Here is a 23682-nt window from a genome sequence, read left to right on the forward strand (position 1 = left end):
TCATTGAGAGCAGAGGTGATAGATAGCTCGTTCGCCGGCTGGGAGGGGCTGCCTGGAGCTCTGGGTTGCTATGATTGATTAGTGATGTCTGCCATGGCACCGCATGTGGTCTGTTCTGAGTGGATATGCTTTTCATGTGGGATGTAAAATAAGAGTACAGCATGAAAAAACCCCGCAGAGTAGAGGTCTTTCTGAAAGGTCAAAAATCAATTTTGATAAAGATGTGTAGGTTCTTCCTAAATGCTCTTCATCGTGCCTGACTTGCTTTTCCTGGTGTCATTTCACTGCTCACCTCTGCAATGTCCCCTGCCCCTACCTGCCCTTTCTCTTCTCCTTCTATCCATTCTCTGCCACCCGGGTGACCAAAACCTCAGAAACTTAATGGACAAAAACAGCACATGGTGGTGTGACTGCAATTAAATGCTAACATCCCCATTATGCATACCTAGATGCGTGGAGAGAGGGGTAAGAGTCGTCAAGAGTAAAACTCAGCTTCTGGGGCACCTGGGTGGCTCAGCTGGTTAAGCGTCCGACTTCAGCTCAGGTCATGATCTCACAGTTCATGGGTTCCAGCCCTGTGTTGGGCTCTGTGCTGACAGCTCAGAACCTGGAGCCTGCTTCAGATTCTGTGTCTCCCTCTCTGTCTCTGCCCCTCCCCTGCTCATACTCTGTCTCTCTCTCTCTTTCTCAAAAATAAAATAAACATTAAAAAAAATTTTTTTTTTAAAACCTCACCTTCCTTCCCCCTCTCCACTTGAAATAATTCAGCATCTCTTGCCACCCTCTTTGGAAGTGGCTTCCAGGTACAATTCTTCAAACGGGGGAAGGTTTTTAAACGTCTCCACCTCGGAACTTTAGTCACTATCTTAAGTGAAGACTCAGCACTCCAAGCCAGGGTGGTGATTTCTATAAATATTTTGGCATTTCCTTCATGATGCTCAGCCAAGTCATCTCTCTTCTCATATATGAAGACTTTTTTTTTTTATGAACCCGCTCTAGATAATAATAACTTTTTACATCTATAGAACATAGTATTTTTCAAAGAATGTTCACGAAAATGGTCTAATTTCTTCCGACCTAGATCAGGAAGGGTCTACTACGATTCTCATTTTACAGATGAAAACACTGAGGTGTCCAAGAAACCAAGAGAGCTCCTATGGTGGTAGCTCCAGCCCCCTATTTCTCCACCAATGTTCTTTGGGGTTAGCGCAAAGAGCCTGCCCCACTTAGCAGCTTCATGGGACATACAGACAAGACAGTAAGCTTCTCTGAGCCTCAAACTTCCTCATCTGTCACACGGCAAATGGGACAGCCAGCTCCTAGGCTTGAGGCACGAAGGGCAAGATGTTCAGGGTGCCCACCCCCTGTGGAATGCTGAAAGATGGCCCTCCAGAGATATGGGTTTAGTTCCTAATTCCTGGGATCTGTGTGCGTTACCTGACATGGCAGAAGACGTGATTAAGTTAAAAATCTTGAGATGGGAAGATCATCCTGGATTATCCGGGCAGGCCCTAAATATGATTGCACGTATGTAGAAGAGGAAGGCAAAGGAAGATCTGATTCAGACACACAGAGGAGAAAACGTGAAGCAACGTGAAGACAGAGGCAGAGGCTAGACTGAGGCAACCATGGCCAAGAAATGCCAGCAGCCACCAGATCGCAGAAGAGGCAAGGAACAGATTCTGCCTAGAACGTCCAGAGAGAGCGTGGCCCTGCCAACCCACACATATGCACCACACGTGCACAGACATACCACACAAACACACACACATACACACACACACACACTCTCTCTCTCTCTCTCTCGCTCTCGCTCTCGCTCTCTCTCTGAGGGTGGCGATGGTGCCTGTCTACTAGGGTCACCAGGAGAATTAAATGAGATGATGTCTGTCCTGGGTCTGGTGCAGGTCTGGGCACCTCATCACCACTCGGTAGCTGTGAGCTATTTTTACAACAGGGGGAAGCCACAAAGTAAAACTCGGACTTGAGGCCGAAATCTGGACGCGTTTCCTATAGGGCTGCTGTAGCAAATGACCACAAACTGAGTAGTTTGAGACACTGCAGATGTATTACCTCACAGTTCTGGAGATCAAAAGTCTGCAATGGGTCGGCAGGGCTGCACTCCTTCCGGAGGCTCTAGGAGAGAATCCGTTTCATTGTCTTTATCACTCCAGTCTCACTTCTTCTCTGACCTTCCTGCCTCCTCCCCATTCTTTTATGTTTTAATTGAACATAGTGGGAAAACACAGCAATATGCATTTAAATACAATATTTTTAGGGTGCCTGGGTGGCTCAGTGGGTTGAGCGTCCGACTTCGGCTCAGGTCATGATCTCACCGTTCATGGGTTCGAGCCCCACATCAGGCTCTGTGCTGACAGCTCAGAGCCTGGAACCTGCTTCGGATTCTGTGTCTCCCTCTCTCTCTGCCCCTCCCCCGCTTGCACTCTGTCTCTCTCTCTCTCTCTCTCTCTCTCTCTCTCAAAAATAAACATTTAAAAAAATTTAAATACAATATTTTTCCCTAGAAGTCACCTTTATATGTTCAGGAGCCTATTAAATGAGGAGACTTGGAATCTGACGGGCAGACCACGTGTCTCACACACACAACAATGGGGGATGGCCGAAGGGATAATGTTCCTGACTTTCCTTTAAAACTTCAGGGGGGGGACTGGGGACCCATCATCCGCCAACATTCCTGCTGCTGCTTGTCAGCAGCTCATGTAACCAACGGGAACATTCACCCCTTAGACAACGTTCCCAGCCCATCTCATTTCCATGACATCAGTATTTCTTTTGCTAGAAAAGAACCCAGCAAACTTTCCCAAAGGAATACGTTTTGGCTCGCTCTTTATTTCTCTGCACCTCCTACTTTCTTTTCTTCTAAGAATCTCCTGAGCCAGACAGTCCCAATTTCACATATAACTGCTGCCTCTTTGCCCCACACGGTCTGTCCGTCCGTCCCTCCCTCCCTCCCTCCCTCCCTCCCTCCCTCCCTCCCTTCCTTCCTTCCTCTGACATCCCTCCCTCTCTCATTCTCTGCCTGGAAAAACCTTCTCACTAAGGCAGATGTTCAAACCTGACATGCAGAGGGGAGGGAGGGTGTCTAGTGCTCATAGTATTTAAGACTCAGTCTAAGAAAGTAGATTAGTAGCTGCCAAGGGCAGGGCCAGGTGGGGGACAAGAACGGGAAGTGACCGCTGATAGATAAATGGCCATTCTGGCGATGGTGGCACAACTTTGTGGATATAACAAAACCCGCTGATCTGTATATTTTATTTTATTTTTTTTTAATTTTTTTTTTCAACGTTTTTTTTTTATTTATTTTTGGGACAGAGAGAGACAGAGCATGAACGGGGGAGGGACAGAGAGAGAGGGAGACACAGAATCGGAAGCAGGCTCCAGGCTCCGAGCCATCAGCCCAGAGCCTGATGCGGGGCTCAAACTCACAGACTGCGAGATCGTGACCTGAGCTGAAGTCGGACGCTTAACCGACTGCGCCACCCAGGCGCCCCAGATCTGTATATTTTAAACGGGTAAGTTGTATATCTCGATAAAGCTATTTAAACAAACAAAGATTCAGTCTCACTGACTCAGTAAATAATAGGCCTGGTTTCCTCAAGAAGTATACCTATTTTCAGGAATTTTCTTTTCGTTTTTTTAAGGTTTTTATTTATTTATTTTTGAGAGAGAGAGAGAGAACAAGTGGGAGAGGGGCAGACAGAGAGGGGAACCGAGGATTTAAAGCAGGCTCTGCACAGATAGCAGAGAGCCCGATGCGGGGCTCAAACTCATGAACCATGAGATCATGACCTGAGCCAAAGGAATTTTGGCACCCCAGGAATTTTCTTTTCTTGGTAATCCAAAAGGCTATCTATTTTAACGTACATAAATCCTAGGGATTTAATGAGTGATATTAATAAGAACTGTGTTTCATTTCAAACCTCCTACGAATTTAATCCAGCCTCTGTGCTCACTGGGGTTCACTTACTGGCTGGGTGCTGGGGACACAAAGATGATCATCCAGGGTCCCCCGCTCTAGGAGCTCTGCGTCTACGGAGGAGGCCGTCGGGTTAATGGCCTGTGACGCAGTGATATGATAAGGGCCGTGACGGAGATCAGCAGAGAGAGCTTCAGGAACACAAGAGGAGCCAGGAGCCCGGGAATGGATTTAGAGCACCTGTCCCGCTGAAGCCCAGGAAGCACCCGCCCCCTGGTGATAGTGTCCCTGGTACCCCAACATCCCAGCACCCCAACACTGCTCACAAGGCCACCTTGCCCCACCACACCCTGTCTCCCCTGCTGCACCTGCCCACCAGCGCCTGGGCTCCTGGGTGACTTCCTCAACTCTTCTTCTACTCACACCCTGACTTTGCTACTCTGCCTAAGCAGCCTGGGGCCGGGGTGAAAAATGAGGTGTGCCACGCTAGGGAAATCTCCCCAGCAAATGGTGAAACTTCATCCCAGTCTTGGAGGACACGTAAGATGCAGGCAGGCGAAGAAGGACCGAAGAAAGTGTTTCCAGCTGAGGACATACATGTGCAAAGACACCGGGGCTGGAAGCATATTGAGTCTAATTCCAGCGATTCGAAAGCATTCTGTGTGGCCAGGCCCTAAGGAGATTATACCCCATGGTGGGGGAAGAGAAGGGCCTCAGGATGAGTGTCATGCTGAGAAGTCTGGACATTATGCTAAGGGCTGCAGACACCCCTTGGCCACCTGTGAGAGACAGGAACGTTCACGGCAACTCTGTGCACCACAGCCAAAAGGCGGAGGCAACCCAAACGTGCGGTGACAGGTAAAGGCATAACTAAAACGGGAGGCCTCCTTACAACAGGAGATCACCCAAACACCAAAAGGAATGAAGAACTGACACCCGCTCCACCCTGGACGAGCTTCCAAGATGCGGTGCTATGCAAAAGCACCCACACACGATGAACAAATACTGTGCGACTCCCTTGCGTGAATTATCTCGCCCGGAAGGCACACAGAGAGTCAGACAGTACATCACGGATTATCAGGGGCTGGGGCCGGGGAGCTAGGGAGCTATTGCTTTCCAGGTACGGGATTTCCTCTGGGGGTGATGGAAAGAATTTGGAGGCAGACCGTGGTGATGGTTGTCCGACACAGTGAATGTATTAGGGCCACTGGATCGCACACTCCCAAAGGGTTAAAGTGGCATATTGTCAGGGGTGTACATTTTACAAACTTTTTTAAGGATGAGAAACACAAATGTCTCTTCCAAAAGCCAAGAGGCAGAAGTAACCCAAATGTCCCTCACAGATGAGTGCATAAACTAAACGAGGTCCCTCTACACACTGGAGTATCATTCAGCCATAAAAAGGAGTGAAGGACTCATACCTGCTATGAACGCGGACGAATCTCCAAAACACACACTAAGTGTAAAAGCCAGGCACAAAAAGTCACATATAGTAAGTATCATTCCATTTATACGCAATGTCCAAAATAAGCAAACCCGTGGCGTAGACTCGTGGTTGCCAGGGGCTGGGGGAGGGGAGAATGGGGACGGGCTGCTCAGTGGCTACAGGGTTTCTTTGCGGATGGTGAACGTGTTCTAAGACTGATGCGGTGACGTCACACAACACTGTGAACGTGGTTAATACAAGTGAATTATATACTCCAAAATGGCTGATTTTATATTATGTGAACTTTGCCTGATTTTTTAAAGAGGAGGAGAGAGCCAGCTTCCTGATTCAGCAAATTATCTGTCCTTCGGTCGGAAGGGTTTACATCACAGAGCAGACCCAAAGCCCAAGGCAGGGTCTCCACTCTGATGCAAGTCTCTCCCAGTTCCACGGGGGCGGCTGCCAGCCAATCAAAAGAGGGGGACCTTTGCACACCACCTTCCACGGCGGTGCGGCGGCTCTCAGACCAAAACTCAAGAGTCGGTCGAAGTAGGCAGATTCAAGGCCACTTCCGAACAGTCAGCGTGCCTTCCCCCTTCCCCTGTGCCTTCCCAGCCACAGGCCTGCACTAGCACTTAAAAGGTCCCAGCCTGGTCTGCCCATGAACGAGGGCTGCCTCCTCCTCTGACCACATTTGGAAGCCGCTGCAGAAAGCAACTCTGGTTCTGGAGAGCTTGGGGCCACCGCCCGAGGCCTCCCAAGCCCGCCCTTCCACGTTCGGTCTTGAAATTTCCTCCAGACGATTTCCACCCCCGGTTTTTAGTCTTTCTTCTAAAACCACAATCTTATTCCTTCTAGTTCAATGACTCCAGGAAGAACTCAGCAAGGGCTCTCGAAGATTCTGGGGCATCGAGAATGAAGTTAATACGGCTCTGCGTGCCTGAGTGCTGGCTTCGTTTCTCTCGATCTTTGAGTCCTGGAGTCTTTATGATAAGCAGGGGCATTAATTTTCCCCTCTGTGTGAATGAGGCCACCCCCAGGCTCCAGATGTACAGAGGCAGGAGCAAGGAAAAACCGAATTGTGCGGTCTACGCACCGTGCCAGTGGTCCTGCTGCAGAGCGAGCGGCCTTACAAGTCAAGAAGAGTGTTAACCAGAAAGCGAACCGAAGAGAACTTGGGATGATTTTTTACAACTTTTACATTAAGATTTCCAATTGTCTTAGGAGATTCTACAGCGGCCCTCAACTGTGATGGTGGGGGTGAGGCTGCCCCCTGCCCACCACCCCGGGAATGCTTGGCAATGTGACATTTTTGCCTGTCACACTGGGGAGAGGGTTGCTACCGGCACCGATTAGATAGAGGTCAACATGCCGCTCAACATCCTACAATACACGGGACAGCCCTCCTACAACAAAGAATAGCCCAGCCCAGAATATCTGTAGTGCCAAGGACGAGAGACTCAGTTATACCGCATTAGGTTATTTTCTCTTATGTTTTGAATATAAGGTAGTCAGCCAGAACAAGTAATTTTACATAAGAAGACAGAGAGGACCCCCAAATGTTACCCAGAGTATTTCCTAATGATAAAATTCTTAAAATAGAAAATTAAATAACACAGAATCCCCAAAGCCTCCTCGTCTTTTTCATTAATCTACAACTCTACAGATTAAAGACTGTTTGAGCATGTGCCTGAAATTTCCATGGTTGGAATGGCTACTCCACAGAGGTGGTCTGTATGGGATTCTGGGACTCGGAGCTCTATTCCCAGATGCATAAGGTAGCTTCTGCCCTCAGGTTGCACACAGTGTTGATAGACTGCCTAACAGAAATGCAAGATGTTATAAAGATAGGAACAGAAGCAATTCATTGCTTCTGGGGAATTCAGGAAAATAACTGAGAAGGTGAATTTTGAACTGGGTCCTCCAGGTAACTCTTCAAGAGAAGAAAAGGAGGAAGGGTATTTGAGACAAAGAGTGAGCTAAGACATTGTTATGTTTTGAATTGTGTCCCCCACCCCCAAAGATATGTTGAAGTCTTAATCTCCGCTACTGGAGAATGTGACCTTACTTGGAAATAGAGTCATTGCTGATGTGGTTAGTTAAGATGAGGTCATACTGGAGTATGTGGGCCCTTGATCCAGTAGGACTGGTGTCTTTACAAGAAGAGAAGAAACACAGATACAGGCCATGTGAATGCCATGTGAGGATGGAAGCAGAAATTGACGTATGAGGTTGCACACCAAGGAACGCAAAGAATTGCTAGGAACCACCAGAAGCCAGTGAGGCAAGGAAGGATTCTCCCTACAGGTGTCAGAGGGAACACGGCCCTGCCGACACCTTGGTTTTGGACCCCTAGCCTCTGGAACCACAAGGAAATAAATTTCTGTTGTCTTAAGCCACCCAGTTCATTGGTGCCTTGTTACAGCAGCCCTAGGAAATGAATACAGGCATATAAGAGGTAAATAACGTAAAATCCCTTCATTCTGAACAATCAGTTAGATAACCAACTTTCAATCAATGTGGTGGTTAGTACAGAAAGATTCAATGTTGAAAACATATCAGAGAATGTGTCACATCTTTCTTGAAGGCTCCGTGGAGGAGGTGTGACTGTGGGATCTACGAAAAAAGAGGAAGGTGATAGAAACAAGATGTGGCTTCAGGGCGCCTGGGTGGCACAGTCGGTTGAGCGTCCGACTTCGGCTCAGGTCATGATCTCGTGGTCTGTGAGTTCGAGCCCCACGTCGGGCTCTGTGCTGACGGCTCGGAGCCTGGAGCCTGCTTCGGATTCTGTGTCTCCCCCCCCCTCTCTGCCCCTCCCCCACTTGTGTGTGCGCTCTCTTGCGCGCGCGCGCTCTCTCTCTCTCAAAAACAAATAAACATTAAAAAAAATTTTTTTAAAGAAAGAAGATGGCTTCATGAGGTGAGGATTATGGCATAAATTCTGAAATAAGAGACAATTATGTAGGGTAGTACCAATGCCAATTCTTGACCAAATCATCAACTAAGATCTTTTCAAACCCTAAATACGAGTAGTGTCAAGGACAAAAAGATGTATTTAAGACTTTACTGTCAGGTTACAACCAGGAGGAGGTGATAACCGAAAAAGGAGGAGGAAGGGCAGGAGCAGTGGGAGGAAGAGGCAATGAGCAACTGGAAGCAAATAACAAATACAATCTCATTTACAATATACCCAAAAGCATGAAATAGATTTTTCAAAGTGTGTATAAAACTTAAATAACAAAGACTACGAAACTGCCGAAATTTTAAAAGACTAAAATCACAGGACGCTATACCATGCTCGTGGATGAGAAGAATCAAATTGTTAAGATGTTGATTCTCCCCAAATAGATCAATAGATTCAACATGACCCCAACCAAAATTGCAGGGGAGTATCTACATAGAAAGAAGTTCGTTCTAAAATGTATGTGGAGATGCAAATGACCTAGAGTAGACAACTTTTAAATGTTAATTTATTTATTTTGAGAGAGAAAGAGAGGGGTGAGGGGCAGAGAGAGAGAGACTCCCAAGCAGGCTCTGCACTATGAGCGCAGAGCCCTATTCAGGGCTCGATCTCACGAACCACAAGATCATGACCTGAGCCGAAATCAAGAGTCACACACTTAATCAACTGAGCCGCCCCGGCGCCCTGACAAAGCAATTTTTTAAAGAGAAGAACAAAGTTGGAGGACTTAACCTGATTATATGGCATTGACTGAAAAGTTAGACACACATCAATGAAGCAGCACAGAGAATTCAGACATATATCCACAGTTATATAGCCGGTTGATTTTTGATAAAGGCATCAAGGTAATTCAATAAGGACAAAAAACTTTTGCGAGCAAATGGTGATGGGACAACTGAATGCCTCCATGGCAAAAATAAACATTCAACCTTACTACATCCCATACACAAAAAATTAACTAGAAATGGATCACAGACATAAATGTAAAAGCCAGAAGTATAAAACTTCTCAAAGAAAACAGAAGAAAATCTCTACAAACTTGGGAGTAGGCAAAAATTTCTAAGATAAGACAAAAGAAACACAGACCATAAAAGAAACAAGTGATAAATTAGAATTTATCAACATTTAAAATTTTGCTCTGTGAAAGACAGGGTTAAGAAAATGGGAGGAAGGGCACCTGGGTGGCTCAGTTTGGTTAGGCATCTGACTTTGGTTCAGGTCAGGAACTCGTGGTTATGAGTTCAAGCCCCACAATGGGCTCCATGCTGATGGTGTAGAGACTGCTTGGGATTCTCTCTTTCTCCTTCCCCCTCTACCCCTCCCCCACCTGTGTGTGTGTGTATGGGCACTCTCTCTAAATTAATTAATTAAAAAAAGAAAATGGGGGGAAAAGGCAACAGACTGAAAGAAAATACATATATTTGACAAAATATTATAGTCAGAATCTATCAAGAATCCTTACAACTTACTCATAAAACAAATAACCTCACTTGTTAAATGAGCAAAGGATTAGAAAAGACCCCTCTGAAAGGAGGCATATGAATGACCAGTGAGCACATGGAGAGGTGTTTAAACGCTAGTCATCCAGGAAATGCAAACAGTAACCACAGTGAGACCCCACCACATGCCCGTTAGAATGGATACAATGAAAAAGACCGACCACGCTGAGTGTTGGCTAGGATGCGGAGCAACCGGAACTCCTACCGCTGTTGGTGGGAATGTAAACATGGTGCGTCTTTGTTAGGAATAGGCCTGGCAGTATCTTAGCACGTAAATATACACCTACCATACAAAACAGCTACTGTCGGGTATTTGCCCAAGAGACATGAAACCACACATCCCCACAAAGACTTGCACACAAGTGTTTGTAACAGCGTTATTCCTAAGAGCCAAAAGCCGGACACAGCCCAAATGTCCAACAACAGGTGAACAGATAAACTACTCATCGATAAAAGGAAACAAACTACTGATATATGCAGGGGTGTGGCTTAATCTCAAAAGCCAGTAAAAGAAGCCAGACACCAGACTACATGCGGTCTGAGTCCATTATTTGAAATTATAAAAATTATAAAACTACCGTGACAGAAAGCAGATCAGTGGTTGTCTGAGGTCGGAGGTGAAAAGGGGACTGACCTCCGAGAGGCTGGAAGGAATTCTGGCGATAGACAGAAAGAGTCTACATTTTGACTGAGGTAATGGTGATCCGGATACAGACATCTGTCAAAACATCAACCTGTACACTTGACGTGGGTGCCATTTATCGTAGGTAAACTACACCTCCGTAGCGTTGATTAAAGGAATAAGGAAGGTGGAGGTAAAGATCTCGCTGATATTTCTGGAGCCTAAGGAGGCCGGGCTGGGTTCCGGCTTGATTCTGCTCCCGGTCTCAGCAAAGCGACATGACCTGGGCGTCTTGCTGACAGGCAGCCAGAGACCAGGATTCTGAGTTTTTCTCTGCTGACTTATGTGTATGTCTTTCCAGCACTCAGTAAATGATGACAGTAAAAGGTTTGAGATCAATTCTCATCTTGTGTGCTCTGCGGCAGGAAACTCTGATTGTGATTCGCAACGTTCCCTCTGTCAGCCTCTCTTTGAAAATGCGGGGAGAGTGAAAAATCTGTCATTTATCTGAAAGAGGGAGGCTGGTTTTGGTAGGCAGCAGCCTGAGTCAAAAGCCACTTGGTACACCCTCCGAGTGGGACGGGTTGATATACTCAGCACCTCGTTTGTTCATCTTCAAGCCAGGAGCCCTGGGGAGGGGGGCGGTCACCTGGACCCAGGGTGAGGAATCTGACCTATTGAGAGGTGACAGTCTCACTGACTGATTCCTCCCTACCTGAGCTCATGTGACAGACTCATAGGGCCGGAGAGAGCCATGAGAGTCACTGAAAGTTTCTCCCCATTCCCGGGCCCAATGCTGTCAAAACCATCCCAGACAGGTGACGTGGCAGTTTGCCCTGGGCAACTGACTGCTGTGGTGACAGCGAGCGACTGTGTGAGATGTTAAAGGAGCAGTGGACAATCCAAGGGCCAGTGTCAATCCACCTGCCACTGCACGAGGGTCTAGGTGACCAGGGGGCATCGGCAGGTGCCCTGGGACTGGCCACTGGGGTCAGGAGCTAGTCCACCCGGTACTACTGGTGGGGAAGCAAAGAGATGAGGGGGGCACACGGACTTCTGTCCTGGCCGTCTCAGGGTCTGTCTCCCTCCCTCGGTTGCTACCCGAGAGGAAGGACGTCTCTAAAACTGGAACGCGTTGTTTCTCTTTTCCAAGACCTCCAGTGGCCTCCTTTGCATCGAGGGTAAGATCCAGAAAGCCATCCATGTGGACTGTGGAGCCCTGTGCTTCAAATAATCCCCTAGGGTGCTTGCCCAAAAGCAGGTTCCAAGCCTGAGAGGGACCCAAGCGTCTGCATTGGCAACAAGCCCCTGAGATAATCCTGCTACATGCACCCCAAGAGGCCCGCTTCAGAAACTCCGTCCTCCAGACTGGGCCTCCCCTGCCTCCTCTCATCGCACGCTGCTCGCTCTACCCCGGCCCGTGACCTCCGGGCCCATGAGTCCCCTGTCCTTCCTTTGTGGCGGGGTCCAAGTTCCTTCCCAGGGGCTGGGTGCAGGAGGGCCTCATGTAGGCTTTAGCCACCAGCCCCAATCTCCGTGAGCAACTCTGTCACGCGGTCTTTGGTTGAGACGAGTCTCATTTCCCCAAAGGGCTGTAAAGTGCTGTTTTAAACTTAGCTTCAAGGTAAGGTATTAGTATGTATCTTTGGGGTAGAAAATTCTGGAGCCACCAGAGTTTTTTCCTATTTCGAGATGTTCTGATGGCCTGTATTTCTTGACCTAGAAAGTCAGTCTCTTCCCCCGATTCTACGCCATCCCGTTCTTTGAGTTCAGTGTCTAGCTCCCCACTAGACTGAAAGCCCTCTGAGGGTAAGAGCCTTGTCTCTTTCCTCCTTTGCTTTATACCAAGAGTCGGGCACACTGCCTGGCATAGAGTTAATAGTAAGTATGTGCTGCATGGATACAGAAGAGCAGGTGCTTTCAGGGAGACCTTTGAGTAAACAGAATTAGTCTGAGATCGGTGGGGGGGGCGGGGGGGCTACCAAGGCAGGAGGGCAGAGGCAGGCCAAAAGAAGGGAGCAGGTGAACCGGGCCTGGGCCCGAGGGGAGCAGCGGCCTGCCCCTGATGTTCCCTGCTGGGGTCGGTGCAAAGGAGTCTCCATGCAACTGGGCAGGCGGGACAAGCCCCTGCCCCAGCAGCAGAGAGGGGCTCACTCCTAATACCAATTAGTGCTCACAAGTGGCCTCAGGGCTCTTACCAACCTTTCAATCCTATGTCAGATGTCAGAGCTCCGTTCTGGTCCAGGAACTATCTGCGACAGTGGGACCCTCGGCTCTCCTTGCTCACCCCCTCTCCCCAGGGGGCAGCGGCGACACAGCAGGGAGTCCCAGGACCCTTCGCCAGCCTCCCCGCACCTGCCACTCTTCACCTCCCACTCCTCGGAGACCAGGTTCAATTCACCTGGAAAGCCAAGTTTCCTTATGGGTCTTTTATTGCAGTCGGGGCGGGGGGGGGGGGGGGGGGGGAGTTCTCGGCGCATATTCACAGTCTCCTGGTTTAAACGATTGGAAATCACTGGGAGAGGAGAAGCAGCAGCATCTCTGTAAGCCGAACGCTGTGCCCAAGTCTCAGGTCTACGCCTTACAGAGTAACTGTGGGCAGATCGTTTATGTCGTGTAGAAGTTCTGCCGAGGGCGGTCGGGGGGTCGCACTCGACTGCCTGCAGGAAAGCCCTCCTGGGCCACAAAGGACTGCTCGTGCCCCAGCTCCCCAAGAGCCCCAGCCGGCCGAGCGCCCCCAGGCAACGGCTGCCCCCACCTCTTCTCACACATCACCATGCAGGTGGTCTGTGAGGGGATTTCCATCCTACAGATGAGGAAACTGAGGCCAAGGCAGGTTACTGACCACCCCCGATCAATAACTGATGGAGGTGGAATCTTGGAAGTACAAGGAAAGAGGGAAAAAGGAAAGGAAAAAAAAGAAAGAAGGGGGAAAAAAAAAACCCACAAAACCAAAATCAGGCTTCTTTGTTCGCCTGCTGGAACTGAGACTTCCAACGCTCCGGAGCGAGCATTACATCGGGTTCTGGAATGTTTTTCGAGACGAAGATAGCTTTCCCATCCTGTCGTGTTTGTCGCTCTCCTCTGATTCCCACCTGCTTGTTGCTGTCTGCTGGTGTCACACCTTCTGCACGCTCGGAGCTCAGAGCAGAGTCGGGCTGGGTGAAACCGGGGCTCCATCTGCCCGCGTGCTCGCCGAGGGACGTCTGAAGGTAACTTTGTGCCGGCACCCTTTGCCAGGAGGCTGCGAAGCCTTCTGCAGCGCCACCCGGCTCCCATCCACTCCCGGCAGAATGAGCCGGCACCAAATCCAGCCCCTGGTGCCACTCAGCCAGATGGCAGGGGAAGCAAAACAAAAGTGACCTTGTTAGCAGAGTGTGTCTTCCCCGGGAGAAGCTATTTTTGTGGTGGTTGTGAACTGAAGCATGTCTCGGCTGAATTTCTCCTTCCCTGCGAGGGCTGTGGAATGTTAATTTGTTCCAAAGTTCAGCATTCTGATGAGGACCAGGAGTGCCAGATTTTGTCAGAAGCATTTTGGAATAGGGTAGGCTCGTGCTCGCGCGCTCTCGCTCTCCCTCTCTCCCTCTCTCTTGGCCGCCGTACAAAGTAAATGTTGTTGCAGCAGCTGCTCTGGAGGAACAGCCCATCACAGATCAGAGCCGAGGGGTGAACTGGCTCCTCCCTGTGTGTGGCCATGACCTCAGTGCCACAGAGGCACCCGGACGGGAGGCGGCAGTGGGGCCGGAGCATTAGGACGCACCTGGGTTTGCATGGAAAGAGCAGAGAGCCCGGTACGGTGCCTGGCACACGCAGGTCCTCAGTGAACAAATGCACGCGGGGGAGAAAGTACAAGTTCCCCGCAGGCTTGTTGCCTTCTGGCAGCCAAGAGGTCACGTTCAAAGTGGTTCTGGGTTCTGAGGACCTTCCCACTTTCTTTATGTTTGGTTCCCTTCCCTGACCCTCTTCACGTTTCCCTCTCTGTTTAATGAGTTATGGGCCCAAATAACGTGGAACTATATTCTGCACTACAAAATAAACACGGACAAGGGGAAAATGCCCCCAACTTGTCGCTCAATCCTGGCCTCCAGTCCTTCCTAGAGGTAACTGGGGGCGGGTCCTTCACCACAGCCTCATCGGGGCTCGATGAACGAACCCACCGTTTGTCAGTCTGGTTTGTCTTGTAGCACCGCAGAGGGGTTAGAAGCACGGACTTTGAGCTCAGGTTGCCCGGGATCCAATCCTGGCCCTGTAGCAGTAACAGGAGTAGTGGAAGCAGCAGCTGTGTGGACGAGTTACTCAACCTGGCTGAGTCTCTTTCATGGTGTGTCCAAAAGGAAGGATCCTACTGGTTACGTCACAGAGTGGTTAGGACAGCTGAGGGACCTAACGCTGCACAATGCTGAAATCAGGGATTGGCTTTCATTGTCGCCGCTGCGATTCCCCGGTCACTCGTGACGTCGGGCATACGCCCACCTGCTCTGCACTTTCCCTTTCAGTCTAGCGCAGGTGACTTCCACTTGCCCAGGTTCCACACTAAGGCTGGGAAAGAACTCCGGAGCAGTGAACTCTGAGCTTGGGCCCCAGCCATTTCGCGGCCCCGTGGCTTCTCAACCCACCTCTTCAAGGTTCAGTGCAGCGTGGAGTGGCTATTCTGCTTCTTCTGGCTGAGACAACTAAAATCCCAAGGGCAATGGGACTCCTCCAGGGACACAGAGGCCACCGAAGCAGCACCAGGACTGGAACCCTACAAGGCAGCTCTCCCTATCCCTCTCCAGGGTCAACCCCAGCCAGCCAGCGGTAGCTTCCCGAAGAGCCGGCTTGAGGATTCTGAAGTCCAGCAGAGTCACTGGGGAAACACCTGCTCTGCCGTGAGGACACGAGGGTGGCGGTGGTATCTGCCACGCCCCTGCTCTGCTTCCTGATCACCTCCCACCCTCCACCCCTGCTTCCACCACTGCCTGCCAGGGAATAAGGCTTCCCCTGAGAGTAAGGAACACAGCCTCTGCAGCACCCAGGCGGGGGTATTCCTGGGCCTCTTTCTTCCTCCACCTGATCTGAAGGGGCCTCGGTTTCCGGTTCGGGAGGGCCAAGCAGCCAGCCCGTGCAGCAGTCTCCTCCAGGAGGAAACGCCAGATGCCCTGGGCGGCTTCCTCCCCCACTCAGTGGCCCACGTGAAAAGCCTGGCAGGCTCAGGTTGAGTGGGTATTCGGAAATGCAGCCACACAATGCCGCGACCATAAGTGTTTAAGAGCACTAGTAAGCCTGCAGCTAGACCCGGCTCTCCAAGAGGCCCATATGCCCTTGGTCTTGGATCGATGCTTGGGAGGGGAGGAGCACGTGTATACACTAAGTACACAGAGGCGGACGCTGCTGTTCAAGACCGCAGCTCCAGAGGAGCCTGGCCAGCCTCTCTCCCCTCTCATGTCCCCTTGTCGGCCAGGGGTACTGTGGAGGGTTCCGCTGCAGCCTGCCATCTGCCGCCACAAACATCTGCGCTTGCTGCCTGCCACGCAAATGAGCTGTCTGTCCTTCCTTCCCCACCTCCCTCCGGCTGCCCCTCCTCCGCTCTCCCCCGAGACGGCCATCCAAATGGGCGTGCAGACTGCAGGCAGATGTTCGGGATGCTCCCCCGCCAGCCCAGGTACGGGGCAGCTGACACTTCCTCATCAGTACCTGGGCAGCGGGGTCTGCAAGCCTGCGGATGGTGCACAGGTGTGCCCTGCTTTCAGAAAACCCACAAAGAACAGAGGCCAGTGTTTGCAAAGAGGACACCTGTGGTGCAAGGTGTCTCTACCTTGTACAGTCGCCATTCTAACCAAGATGACGATTTCTTTTCTCTGTTGGTTCTAGGTTTTTAACTGGAATAAGAGGAGTATGTATTAGATCAACTAGGAACTTTTCCAACATTCACCTGGCTGGTCCCCATGTTTCCTACTCCCAGACAAACCAGATTTGGGGAGGAGAGTTAGTTGAAAGATGTCTGTATGGTCCAGATAATGCTAACAGATACCCTCCTTCACTACGACCATTACTATCCTTGTGCTTTTCAACTTTGGTATAAATATCAGTAATTACCTACCTACATAATGGGGGAAAGGACAGTTTCTTCAACACTTGGGAAAATTGGATGTCCACATGCAAAAGGATGAAGTTCAATGCCTCACCTTATACCACATACAAAAATTAACTCAAAATGGAATAAAGACCTCAAAACTATAAAACTCCTAGAAGATAACACAAGGGAAAAGCTTCAGGATATTGGATTTGGCAGTGATTTCATGGGTAGGACACCAAAGGCACAGGCAACAAAAACATAAATAGGCAAATAGGACTACATCAAATTTAAACACTTCTTTGTGTCAAGGGACGCAATCAAGAGAGTGAAAAGGCAACCTACAGAACGGGGGGAAGTATCTGTAAATTGTGTACCTGATAAGGGGTTAATAATCAGAATTTATAAGGAACTCCTACAACTCAACAACAACATAACCCGAAAAACCAGATTTCAAAATGGGCAAAAGACATGAACAGACATTTCTCTAAAGAAGACATACAGATGGCCAACAAGCACATAAAAAGATGCTCAACATCACTAATCATAAGAGAAATGCAAATCAAAACCACCATGGGATATCACCTCACACCCATTTGGATGGCTACTCTCAGAGGAATAAAAAATAACAGGTGTCGACAAGAACGTAGAGAAGTTGGAACCCTCGTGCACTGCTGATGGGAATGTAAAATGGTGCAGCCATTATGAAAATGAAAAACCAGTATGGGGATTCCTCACAAAATTAAAAACAGAACTACCATATGATCCAGCAATCCTACTTCTGGGTATATATCCGAAGAAACTGAAATCAGGACCTCGAAGAGATATCCACTTCTGTGCATGTCTGCACGTTTTTGTGGACTGATCTTTTGTTCTTAGAGATGACCCAAAATAGGCATTCGGGGACTAGGGGACTTCTACTGAGGCATCAGGCGTTGTGTTATTATATGTTATAAATAAGGATGCAGGTGTACATATCTAGCTTGTAAGGCTTGGAAGACTAGTTCTGGAAGATGCCCTGAGAAACAAGGTTTCCGTGGTCAAATGCGTTTGGGAAATTCCATATTAAAGAGAAATTCCATATTAAATTTTGTTTAATGTTTACTTATTTTTGAGAGAGAGAGAGAAAGAGTGTGAGCGAGCGAGGGGCAGAGAGAGACACACACAGAATCCGAAGCAGGCTCCAGACTCTGAGCTGTCAGCACAGAGCCCAACGTGGGGCTCGAACTGTTGAACCTTGAGATCATGACCTGAGCTGAAGTCGGACGCCCAACCGACCGAGCCACCCAGGCACCCTGAGAAATTCCGTATTAAAGAGAAAATTCCATTTTAAAGGTTTCTAAACATGCTTTTAAATGCTAAAGTACACAGTCACTCTCAAAACGTGGAAAGAGTATGCAGAATTCCGCAGACTCATTTAATGTTGCAACTCTTCTGGATCCTTCCTTTGAGGAAGATTCTGCGGTGACCGTGGGTAAATGATGAGCTAGAAGAATTTTGCATGAATTCATCCTGGCTGGCTGGTGTTAGAGAGAGCTGAAGGCTGGCAGAGTTATAGAGGTTCTTCCTTTTCATTCCTTCATTCGTTCTTTCATTCATTCACTCACTCAGCATAGACCATTAAATGTATATTAAGAGCTAGGTGTTGTTAGAGACACTGATGACATAAGATGGGTGAGAACGGGCTGCACCCTCACCTGCACGTAGTCCAGGAAAATCCAAATGCTAGAAGCCCCACCAAACCGACTAGAGCCAAAAAGTGGAAGTTATGGGCTCAAAGAGTTGAAAAGTCTAGGGAATTGGTGGGAAGGTGAAATGAGAAATTATTACAACGGCCCAAGAAACAGATGACGAGGGCCTGGGGCAGCAGAGGGAGGAAGGGATCCAAGAAACATTTCACCTATGAAATATTGGATTTGTCCACTCAACCAACACATGACCCTGGAATGCTGTTTTATGCTAGGCACGGCAGGGATACTGAACAAATAAATACAAGACATGGTCTTGAGCTTATGGGAGTTTACATATAGTTGATACACTAATTACCAACTATCGTCTCAACAAGGCTAACGAATTTTGCCAGAAAATGAAGATGGCACTCAGACCCAGGTGTGCAGAATGGAGAGCAGGAACGGAGAAGACCGGCCGGCTCCTTCTGTGCCAGATGTCACAGGATGTGCTACCTCTGGGGACCCAGACAACCACTGGGTGACAGAGTGAAACGCTGCGCCTTTTTTTCCCACGATAACTGGAATAATCCCAGCACAAGAGAGGAAGGAAATCGAACAAAACAGGAACAAGGGTGGGGTGGGATTCAAGAAGCCAAACAGGACAACAAATTGTAAGACGCAGTAGCCCCTGCCAAGTTCTGCTGTGCCAAAGGGAAAGAATCTGCACCAGGAATCAGGTGTGACTGCAGACATTCGGAAGGATGAATGAATTCCTCAACATGCTTTAGGAACGGAGGCTCCCTAAAATAGCCCTCTGGGCCCCCTATCACTTCCTCACCCCTCAAATTAAACACCAGCCAACAAAGATGTGAACCATGAGCGCAGGTCCAAGGTACATACGCTCGTAGCGGAAAGAGGTTGGAGTCAGGGGTGAAATTCAAGGTTGATGTTTTACTAGTTTCTTCCCGGAATTTGTGGGTCTTGGGGTTGCAAACCGAGACCAAATGTTCCCTTTGAGCATTCTGGGCTGCGTAATTATTATTTGCATTTGTGTAGGGGTTGGGGAAAGCAGGCTGGCTGGAGAGTGTGTCCTTTCATTTGCAAGCCATTTGGAGGCTTCTTCCAGGCAGCTTTGGAAACCCAGTCCCAAGAAAGGCAGCCCTGTTCCTACTGATACTTTCAGGAGTCCTTCAACCCCCCCTGCTTGAAACCTATCAATGATTTCCCACTGCTCTGGGGTAAAGGTTACAATGATTCTTCACAACCGCATGGTCCTGCTTTCTCTCTAGCTTCACAGTATCCATGCTTCTCCTTGTTCTCTGAAGTACATCTCACTGATGCTCTTTAAGTGTTAGTTCCTTCTACCACAGGGCCTTTGCATATGCTATTTCCATTGCCTAGACCTCATTTTACACCTGCTTCACCAAACTAACTCCTGTTTATTCGTCAGATCTCCACTCACTTGTCTCCTCCTCAGGGATGCCTTTTCCAGGGCTAATTTCTCCATTATACACAGCAGGTACTGCGCCTAGGGTCCACGGAAAACTGTTTAATTTCTTTGAAAATCAGAACAAAGTGACTCTAATAATAACCATATAATGATGAATCACTCTCTCTCTATATATATATAATGAATTTATACCAATGCAGTTGCAAAATGTAATTTTTTTTTTTTTTTTAATGAGAAAAGGGCCCATGAAGGCTTTTGCTGACCTCCTCTCAACCTCCCAGCAGCACTGGCCAGGTCTCCCTATCAGATGCTCTCATTGTGCCCTGAACTCTTCCATCATAGCACTTGTTACCAGGGCACCTGGGTGGTTCAGTCGGTTGAGCGTCTGACTTCAGCTCAGGTCATGATCTCACAGTTTGTGAGTTTGAGCCCCGCATTGGGCTCTGTGCTGTCAGCTTGGAGCCTGGAGCCTCTGCTTCTGAGTCTGTGTCTCCCTCTCTCTCTGCTCCTCCTCTGCTCTGTCGGGCTCTGTCTCTCTCTCTCCAAAATAAATAAACATTAAAAAAAAAATTAAAAAAAAAAAAAAAGCACTTGTTACCGTGGTCATTATGCACATGTCCTCTAAACTACAAGCTCCATGAGAGCAGGGACCACATCAGACGTGTCTCCATATGTCATCCTGACACGGCACCTGACAAGTTGGGCATGCTCAATGGATATCCACTGCAGGTGAGGCTAAGCCAAGGCCATCTACCTGCATGGCTCAGCCATGTTCCAAACAAGAACACTCACTCGATCTGCTTTTAACCGCCTGGCTGGGTTACAGGACGGGAAGCAAGAGGAAAGACTCACAGTGGACATGGGGGAACCGACAGGGCCAAACTTCTCCCCTGGGGGAGCAACATGGGAGGGGCAGCAGAGACGGAGAGTAAACAAACATTTCCTTGTCTGGTAGGTCATTCTGTAATTATGTGCAGGTCAAGCACTTTAGACTCCCGGAAGTCAGACAATATCTGCTTCCAGAGGCCATTAACGGTCAAGGGCCCCCAGAGTGAAGAGGGACTTTCATTAGAAGGTCTTGTCCTATTCAGGCAGGAAGCATGCTAAGTGACAGTCCAGAGTGAAACAACGGGACAGGCCATAAGGAGTAGGAGGGGGTTCTGACCGCAGAGCTCAGAGAAGAGGAGGGGGAACAAAAACATACAAATGGGGAATCGGCCAGGTGTGGTCTGAAGTCCTGGGCAAGGGTGGGGGAGGGCGACCATGGTTTTGACGCTATGCTCTTGGGGAGGGAAGTTGGCAAGGGGGATGGAGAGCAGTGCCCTTCTCCACAGGATGCTCTCCACGGAGGGAAACGGTGAACAGCCAGTGAGAGAGAGGACAGCAGGAGGCTGCTAAGGGAAAGCAGATGAGGCTGCTGGGACTTGTCTTGCTCGCTGGATGCCCTCCTTCACTCTCACTCACAAAGATGGTAGGGGACTTTGAGCTCACCCTCATGGCTGGGTTGCAGTGCTCCGGGAGGGATGGGGTTGGGGGCTGAAGAAGGTAAAGGAGAGGCCTGATGGACAGCCAGAAAGAGAACTTAACCACACACACGCGCGCACACACACACACACACACACACACACACTCAAAACCCCCCAACTGGTAGCAAACAGGATGGGCGGGTGGCCGCATGCCAAGATCCTTTGGGTTCACATGTGACTCGGGCCTGGTGGCACAGCGGCCCCGGCTTCCCCTCGCAGGAACTAGGCAGATTATAGGAAGAGGCACCGGCATTCTTAAAATTCCCCTGTCCTCACAGACCTAAAATTAACGTGACTGTTTCTGGTGCTGGATATGGATTCGGAACATGTTCGTAAACAGCGTAATAAGGGCCTGGGGATCCGTTATCTGAACTGCACTTAGCTTTGCCTACAGCAGCCGACGGCCAACGCACTCCACAGGTCGTAATTATCATCACTGTCCTCTGTAGTCAGGGACGGACAGTGACTGATGCTGTCCCGGTACGCGGCAAAGATCACCACGTGAACGAACCATGTAATGTTCCTCTTTAAACAGCTTTCTGAGGTATCATTCCCATGCCATACAATTCAATGGTTTTTGGGTACATTCACAGGATTGTGCAACCATCGCCACAATCTAATTTTAGAACATTTTTGTCTCCCCTAGAAGAAACCCCATACCCGCAGCAGTTAGACCCAAGTTCCCCTTCCCTCCATCCCCTGGAAACCACTAATCTCCTTTCTGTCTCTACGGCTTTGCTTATTCCGTATATCTCACACACAATGTGGTCTTTTGGAGCTGGCTGCTTTCACTTAGCGTAACGTTTTCAAGGTTCATCCATGTTAGAACATCGCTCAGTGCCACATCACTCATTTTCATGGCTAAATATTATTCTGTTGCAAGGACATGCCACATTTTGCTTACCCATTCATCGCTGGTGGACATTCGGGTGGTTTCCACCTTTCGGCCGTTGGGGATTGTGTGGTGGGAACACGGGTGTGCTCCTTCAGGTAATGTCCACAATCGCTACCGCACGGATTCTCCCACGACTTCAAACCCTGCGTATCTTTTTTGGACCTAAGAGTGTATGAACACACACTCGACTTTCAATGTTACCTTTTCCCGAAAGGCAGTTTTGTGTGGAGGGATCATGGTAACCTATGGGCTGAAACGGTGGACGTGGTGATGAGACAATACTTTAGCGATCTGGAAAAAATACAACTGCTGAGCTAGGCAGTATTTTTCATGTGACGACTTCGCAGCATGCGTTAATGTGCACATACGTGCTCTTAGGGGGCAGGCCATGTGCAGAGGTTGCAAACCTGGGGCCCACAGGCCAAATTCAACCCCACAGGCCTGCTGTGTGAGGCCAGCATGTATCTTCAAATTATCTTGTCCGACATTAAAACAGGATAAAAATCTTAAAGATAAAACATAAATTAAACAAAAAGTGAAAAGGATAAAAAAATCTTGATTTCTACCTTCTCTTGAAGACGTAGGAACTCTAGCCCCATAAGTACTTGCCCTTTAAGATGGGGTCACCCTCTCCCTGTTGCCCAGACCCCATGGCTCCCTTTCATCCCCCTGGTTCTGAGGTTCAGCTGTCAATTATCATTCACGTGCACTGGCATTCTTCCGGCGACAGAGAACCAGTGGTCTGCAGCCAGGCCTCCACCAAATGTGAGGAAATCTAGCTGAGCAAGCTTTGAGACAAACGGAGAAAGCACATTTCTTTGTAGAGAAAAAAATTACTCCTTTACGACTTAATATGCACAACCATGTACCTGCTACTCATATACGTAGTGTGCATCTCTCCTGAAAGATGCTCATCTGTCCCCTCCCTACAGGTGCTGGGGTTTTGCAGCCCTTGGCCTACAGTCTTCCCACGTGTGTTTGCAGCCTGTCTCTTATCAGAGTGGATCGACACGCTGTCTGAGGACCTCTAAATTCTTCAGTAGCCCCAGCCCCTAGTTCCCTATAGCACCTACCTGGGACTGTTGACCAAAGATGCCTCGATGGGTGACAGGCTGTCAATTCCAATGACGTCTCTGAAGATGATAACAGGTACCTTTATTGAGTACCTACTGTGTGCCTGGCTCTGTTCTAAGCTCCTAGGTACTCAGGTACTTAGGTTTTCACCTACCTCACCAAGTGACAAGCAAGGTAAGTAAGTTACCCAAAGTCACCCAGTAAACAGTGGAGCTGGGGTTTGAAGTCAGGTGGTCAGATTCTGGAACCCACCCTCTCAACCACTAGTTTCACACGGCCATTGTGGCTTTGGCGTAAGGTGTCTTTTTTAACCTAGTGGGAAAAACTGAGGCATGAAAGAGACCCAAGTCTCATCCAGGATCAAATAGAGCCTGAGCGTCCAGGACTTTATTCCAAATGAACCAGCAGCGAATCCCCCCGTCCGTTTTGTGTAGGTACCTGCTTCAACTTGAAAGAGACCTTCCCATTCCAAGCCCATCGTTAATTTCCCAAGTGTTGGAGATTTGGGGATAGCAATGAATAATAATTGGGGCGATACAAGAACCCCACTCAGAAAAAAATGTTTAGAA

General features: G+C 48.9%; 1 protein-coding gene across 1 annotated transcript in view; it reads right to left on the minus strand.

Moving 5' to 3' along the window:
* Nucleotides 1-23682, minus strand: part of SPRING1 (SREBF pathway regulator in golgi 1) — a 122317-nt gene that overhangs the window by 52353 nt on the left and 46282 nt on the right. The window lies entirely within an intron of this gene.

Source organism: Puma concolor, chromosome D3, assembly GCF_028749965.1.
Source record: "Puma concolor isolate L17-30 chromosome D3, mPumCon1.1.hap2, whole genome shotgun sequence".
In the NCBI taxonomy this organism is placed as follows: Eukaryota; Metazoa; Chordata; class Mammalia; order Carnivora; family Felidae; genus Puma; species Puma concolor.